We start from the raw sequence: 7,677 nt of genomic DNA on the forward strand, positions 1-7,677 counted from the left end.
ATCAGGTTCGCCATTTTTATTACGTCGAGACAACCTACACGCTAATAGGTAAAGATATGTCCTAATCCCACCCGAGTATGTGTAGATTGGGTTCGTTTTCCCATGTTCTCCTCCGGATCCAACGCAAAATTTCGGTAGCACCTCTCCGCTGTTCTCCTGATACACGTCTCCGCAATAAACCGAGAGGATGTGCATCCGGAGAACAACAGGGAGGCACTGACGAAATTCCGCATCGGATCCAGAGCACAACATACGGGAAAACGAACCCAATCTACACATACTCGGGCTGTCCATGGATAATGTTGGACAATTCGAAAGGATGGCGGTTATAAATATGCAAAGACATGCATATTTATAGATGTCTCCCTTTCGAACGGGAGACGCATACTGGTCACGCATACTCATGATTGAATAAACCTATATATAGATAGCAAGTTTCGTCGGCACGAAGACCAGGACAGAGCAAATTAAGGGGGTAGGAGGAGAAGTCATTTGTGCTCACCAACAAACGTAGGGGCGGAGCTCGTCCAACGCACGTGGAGGTCGTCAAACAACTGCACATTGAAATTCACCCGATCAACACAAATATGATGTTTTTATAAGATAATCAAAAAATATGCGACCTAACTCTTATTTTCTTTTTTCTTATTTCCTCTTATTCTTCTTCTTCTTCTTCTTCTTCTTATTATTTTTTTTTTCTTTTTTCATCCTATTCTTCTTCTCCTTCTTCTTCTTCTCTTCTCTTCTTCTTCTTCTTCTTCTTCTTCTTCTTCTTCTTATTTTCTTTTTTCTTTTTTCCTCTTATTCTTCTTCTCCTTCTTCTTATTTTCTTCTTGTCTTCTTCTTCTTCTTCTTCTTATTATTATTATTATTCTTCTTCTTATTATTCTTATTTTCTTTTTTCTTTTTTCCTCTTATTCTTCTTCTCCTTCTTCTTGTTTTCTTCTTCTCTTCTTCTTCTTATTCTTCTTCTTCTTATTATTATTATTATTATTTTCTTTTTTCCTCTTATTCTTCTCTTCCTCTCCTATTTTTCTTCTTTTCTTCTTCTTTCTTCTCCTTCCCTTCCTTTTCCTTCTTCTTCTTTTCCTTTTTCTTCTTATTTTTTTTCTTCTCCTTTCTCCTTCTTCTTCTTCTTCTTTCTCCTTCTTCTTCTTCTCCTTCTTCTTTCTTCTCCTTCCCTTCCTTTTTCTTCTTCTTCTTCTTCTTCTTCTTCTTCTTCTTCTTCTTCTTCTTCTTCTTCTTCTTCTTCTTCTTCTTCTTCTTCTTCTCCTTCCCTTCCTTTTCCTTCTTCTTCTTCTTCTTCTTCTTCTTCTTCTTCTTCTTCTTCTTCTTCTTCTTCTACTTCTTCTTCTTCTTCTTCTTCTTTCTTCCCCTTCCCTTCCTTTTCCTTCTTCTTCTTTTCCTTCTTCGTCTTATTTTTTTTCTTCTCCTTTCTCCTTCTTCTTCTTCTCCTTTCTCCTTCTTCTTCTTCTCCTTTCTCCTCCTTCTTCTTCTTCTCCTTTCTCCTTCTTCTTCTTCTCCTTTTATCCTTTACTAAACAGGAAACTAACCTAACTAAACCTAAACTAAAACTGAACCTAAATTAAACTAATTTAACAACCTAACTAACTAGCCTAACTAACCTAATAAACTAAAAAACTAACCTAACTAATTTAACATAAATAAAAATAAGGAAAAACAAAAAAATGGGGGACTCACCGGCGGGGCGGCTGGGGCGTCGGGGCGGCGAGGTGGATGGGTGCGACGGGGCAGTGGGGCGTCGCCGGGGGCAGTGCGGCAGCGGGGGGCAGTGGTGGCGGCGAGGGACAGTGGTGGCGGCAGTGGGGTGCTGTGCGGCGGCGGGGGGCAGTGGTGGTGGTGGTGGGGGGCAGTGGTGGCCGTGGTGGGGAACAGGTGAGGGGGCGGCGTAGGGGGTGGAGCAGGGGTCGGCGTAGGGGGCGGCGCAGGGGTGGCCGGCCGCCGGTGGTGCAGGAGGGAGGCGCGCACGACGGTGGAGAGAGAGACAAAGTGGGGAGTGGGGTACTCGAGCGAGGGGCTAGGGGATAACAGCCGTCAGCTTTGCCGTCGGCCCCCGGACGGCAAAGGGCCCAACGGCGGATGGCAAAGGCCAGGCAGACGGCAAAGAGCCCGTCCGTTGGACCTGGCCAGGCCCAAGGTCTAGTGGGACCCATCTGCACTCTTTGTCGTCTACCCTAGGTCTCTTTGCCGTCCGCAGGCAGACGACAAAGCCCTGGCCGATGGCAAACATTCTTTTTACAATCAGTGAGCCCTTTACCGTCCGCTTTAGGTCAGCTCACGACAAAGAGCTTCTTTTCCATCAGCCAGCAGACGGCAAAGAACTGGCTGATGGCAAATTACTGGATTCCAGTAGTGAGATATGATCATTGCCATAGATAATGTCATGACTTTGCGCGGTTTTATCAATTGCTCGACAGTAATTCGTTCACCCACCGTCTACTTGCTTTCATGAGAGAAGCCACAAGTGAACACTACGGCGCCCGAGTCTATTCACAACTATCGTCTTCACTTTTACTTTTACTTTGCTTTGTTTAATTTTTTGCTTTCAGTTCTCACTTTGCAAACAATCTATAAGGGATTGACAACCCCTTCATAGCGTTGGGTGCAAGCTCTTTGTGTTTGTGCAGGTACTTGTGACTTGACGCGATCCTCCTACTGGATCGATACCTTGGTTCTCAAACTGAGGGAAATACTTACTGCTTCAGTGCTACATCACCCTTTCCTCTTCAAGGGAACACCAACGCAAGGCTCCAAGGCCGCGGGGGAATCCTTTACATATTTTCCAAGGAAGTCCTTGTAGGCGTAGCCAGCAGCAGAAGGACCTCTGACGCCGTTGCCGGGGAATGTCTTTTGTTGTCGTAGCAGAAGGATTTCTGGCGCCGTTGCCGGGGAGGAGAGATCAAGTCAAGATCTATCCAAGTAGGTGTCACAAATTCATTTCTTGCATTTACCTTTTTTGCCAGTTGCCTCTCGTTTTCCTCTCCCCCACTTCACATTTGCCGTTTTCTTTTGCCTTTCTCCTTTGCCGTTTTCTTTTGCCTTTTTGCCGTTCTCTTTTGCCCGTTTCACTCGCTTGCTTCCTGCTCGTTTGTGTGTGGGATAGTCCATCAATGTCTAGACCCACCACTCCAAACGATACCCCTGAGGACGAAGTTCTCAATTTCAAGCAGAATGAGGAAGAAAATTTAAAGGACGCTTGGTATAGGATTTGCAATGCTCAAAGTAGATCTACTCGTAAGCAATCCACTACTGTTCTTCTTCGCAGTTTTTATGTTGGAATCTCTCCTTGGAATAGGTATATTCTTGATACCATCGTAGGCGGAAATTTTTTGGGGAGCCATACTGTTGACTCCTATGGAGCTATCATGAATTTGGTAGGCTCACCCCCGCTCATGGTTAATGGAACTACCTTGACCTTGGAACACGTGATGCAAAGGCTTGACGCTATTGAAAACAAAATTGCCACAATTGAACTTATTGAGGATTTGGATAGAAAGATCGACAATTAGATTACTCAGTACGGATCCAAAGTGGGAATGGTTTTGAAAAATTTAAGGGAGAAGGAACCTATAGTTAATGATTCCTCTAGAATTGGCAAACTAGAAGATGTCATAACCAACTTGGGTTCCGCTTTTGCCGCTGTGCAAAATACTCCAAATCTCACTCTCAAAAAGACCGTCAAGTCTGTTTTTGTTCCTAAAGTTAGTGGTGAGTCATCGAATAAAGATGAAGATCTTAAGATGATAAATGATCACGCTACTTATGGTTTGAGCACCAAAGATGACTATACGTGATTCCATCACCTTATGCCTAGCTAAGGGCGTTAAACAATAGCGCTTGTTGGGAGGCAACCCAACGAATCTATCCTTTTTCTTTCTGTTTTGTGTTTTCCACACTTTCATAATTCTGTTATGATTGTGTTTTTTGTGTTTCTTTTGCGTTTGTGTCAAGCAAGTTATGATTAGTCTTTAGGATGATCGTTTGGTCATGCTGGAAAAGACAGAAACTTTCTGCTCAAGAAAAGAATTTTCATTTTTTTTTTCTGTAAGAGCTTTTGAGTTGATTATTTTTGCTGCTGATTGCTACGCAAATTCTTCAGACTGTCGTAATGTTTCAGAATTTTTGAAGTACCAGAAGTATAGGAAGTATAAAGATTTCTACAGACTGGTCTGCTGTTAACAGATTCTGTTTTTGTTGAGTTGGTTGCTTATTTTGATGAGACTATGGATAGTATCGGGGGGTATTAGCCATGGAAGATTGAAAATACAGTAACCCAACATCAACATAAGTATAATTTAAGTTTTCTACAGTACCTAAGGAAGTGGTGGTTTGCTTTCTTATACTAATGTTATCACGAGTTTCTGTTTAAGTTTCGTGTTGTGAAGTTTTCAAGTTTTGGGTGAAGTTCTTATGGACAAAGAGATAAAGAGTGGCAAGAGCTCAAGCTTGGGGATGACCAAGGCACCCCAAGTTGATTCAAGGATGCCAAAAAAAGCCTAAGCTCGGGGATGCCCCGGGAAGGCATCCCCTCTTTCGTCTTCAATCCATCGGTAACGTTACTTGGGGCTATATTTTTATTCACCACATGTTATGTGTTTTGCTTGGACCGTCTTGTATCGTAGGAGTATTTTATTTTTGTTGTGTCACAATCTTCCTTGCTGCACACCTAGAGAGAGAGACATGCACTCACCGTGATTTTGTCGAGCTTCACTTATATCCTTTTGTTAGACAATTCAGCTCACATGTGTTTCACTTATATCTTTTGAGCTAGTTGATTTTGCTCTTTGTGCTTCACTTATATCTTTTAGAGCCCAGCGGTGCGTGGCTTGGTAGTTGATCTATGCTATGAAAGTAGTCTCAAAAGGGGTAGTTATCCAAAGGGATATGAAAACTTCCACCTTCATGTGCATTGAATAGTTAGAGAAGTTTGATTCATCTCAATTAGTTTAGAGTTGTGGTTATGGTAATATTGAAGTTATACTAGTAAGGTGTTGTGGATCTAGAAATACTTGTGTTGAAGTTAGTGATTCCCGTAGCATGCACGTATGGTGAACCACTATGTGATGAAGTCTGAGCATGATTAGTCTATTGATTGTCATCCTTTGTGTGGCGGTCGGGATCGCGCGATGGTTTATACCTACCAACCCTTCCCCTAGGAGTATGCATTGAATGCTTTGTTTCGATTACTACTAAAACTTTTGCAACAAGTATATGAGTTCTTCATGGCTAATGTTGAGTCCATGGTTTAGATGCACTTTCACCTTGCACCATCACTATCTTCTTTAGTGCCGTGCAACTTTCGCCGGTGCATAAAACCCACCATTAGCCTCCCTCAAAACAGCCACCATACCTACCTACTATGGCTTCTTCAAAGCCATTCCGTGATATATTGCCATGCAACTACCACCATGACATGTGCCACCACTTCTACATTGCCTTTGCATGATCATAAGATAGCTAGCATGATGTTTCCATTGATGTCTATGCCATGCTAGATCATTGTCACAGTACACTACCGAAGGCATTCCATATAGAGTCATCATTGCTCCAAGTTTTGAGTTGTAAGTGTGATGGTCACCATTGATGGAGCATTGTCCCATGTGACGATACCTTGGTTCTCAAACTGAGGGAAATACTTACCGCTTCAGTGCTACATCACCCTTTCCTCTTCAAGGGAACACCAACGCAAGGCTCCAAGGCCGCGGGGGAATCCTTTGCATATTTGCCAAGGAAGTCCTTGTAGGCGTAGCCAGCAGCAGAAGGACCTTTGACGTCGTTGCCGGGAAGGTCTTTTGTTGCCGTAGCAATGATGTATATACTTCTCGCTCCTTGTTGGTTACCCCAAGTGGTGAAAGTGCATTATATTGACTAGAGGGGGGGGGGGTGAATAGGAGATTTTTAGAATTTCATCACTGAGGAAATTCCTTTTGAGGAAATTCCTCACTCATGACTAACTTGCAGCGGAAACAACAAAGGATCAGGAGTGCAAAGTATCACTACAGTAGTTTTTCAAGGTGAAGAATATGAAAAACAGTTTGCACAGTATGCAGGCACAGAGACAGCGGGTGAAGAATAGCTCGTGTGAAGAATTTGTGGTTGAGGAATTTCAGAGAAAGTCTTCAGCAAATTCTTCAAACAGTGGCAATGAAAATCTTCAACATATAATGTGAGGAATTGAAAGAGTTGAAGAAATAGAACCCGTTTCACAGTGAAGAGAGTGGTTGATGACCCAGTTCCAACTGCTGTGACAGTTGTACATCTCGTTTGGAGCGGCTTGGTATTGAAACCAAAAGACACACAGTCCCGAGACACACAGTCCCTACCGTATTCTCCTTGAGCTAAGAACACAGTCCTTGCCCAACACTCGTGGTAAGTCTTCAGGGCAGACTTCCAAACCCTCACAAACTTGGTCACCTGGCAATCCACAATTGACTACTGGATTGCTCTAGACCATGATGCCTAACCGTCTGGAGGATGCACAGTCCTCAAAGGTAAAAGGCTTCAGTTCCACACAGGAACAACTTCTTCAGTGATGCTCAATCACTTGGTTTCGGTTTGTGGTTTGGTGTTTGGGGTATTTCATCACTGATGAATTACTCTCGAAGACTCTGAGGAATTTGGGTTGCTCTTATGACAAGTGTCAGTTTCCAATGGAGCAGCCAACCAGCTAATGGTTGTGGGGCGGCTATTTATAGCATGGGAGCATCCCGACATGATTTGACATTAATGCCCTTAAATAATATGACCGTTGGTGTGGATAAGATCAGTGATGTGGCGTGACTTGCGGTAACGGTCGGGACCCTCAACTGTGAGAATTCTCATGTCTCTCATATTCCTCACTTGAGGCTTTTGGTAGGATTAGGCTTGGGTTGAGCATCATGAGGAAATCAATTCCGACGTGTTACTTTGACCCCCTTTAACAGTACAGTGTTCCTATGACTCAAAAGTGAAGAAAATAAAACAGACAGAATAAATCTTCATGCTTCAAAGTCTTCAGATTGATTTTCTTCAGGATACACCGAATTCCCTATTTTCAATATCTTCATGAGGAATATCAATTTCATCGCAATTTCTTCGCGATTCAATTCTTCAGCTTCAGATCAATTTCTTCAGCCGAAGATATACATTTTTAGGGGTCGATATTCATCGAATATTTCAAACTCCTCAGCGACTTATAGATCCTGTGTACACTCATGAACATATTAGATACTTAACCTATAGGTCTTCAAACCACCAAAATCACTAAGGGTCACTAGATGCACTTACAATCTCCCCCTTTTTGGTGGTTGATGACAATTAGGTTAAGTCTTCAACGGGGATAAAAATATGAAGTGTAAATACTCATTTGAGGAATTTGAAATCAAGATTCAGAGAGACTCCCCCTGAAGATGTGCATATCTTGAGGATTTTGCTTTTCACAGCAAATGCACATTGATGATTTATATCATGGAGATCTCCCCGTGAGTCTTGTAAATCATGCATACATATGACATATAGTATGAAGAAATTGAGAATGCATGATGAGAAATGGTATCTGACGAATTCCAGCATGCGTGCATTAATATTTTGAGGAATAAGCATGCGAAGAAAAATGTTCAAAAACGTCAGAGTACCATCGGGCTTAAGTTACAACTCATTACATAAAACATTCATAAG

The sequence above is a fragment of the Hordeum vulgare genome, chromosome 7H (assembly GCF_904849725.1).
Source record: "Hordeum vulgare subsp. vulgare chromosome 7H, MorexV3_pseudomolecules_assembly, whole genome shotgun sequence".
In the NCBI taxonomy this organism is placed as follows: Eukaryota; Viridiplantae; Streptophyta; class Magnoliopsida; order Poales; family Poaceae; genus Hordeum; species Hordeum vulgare.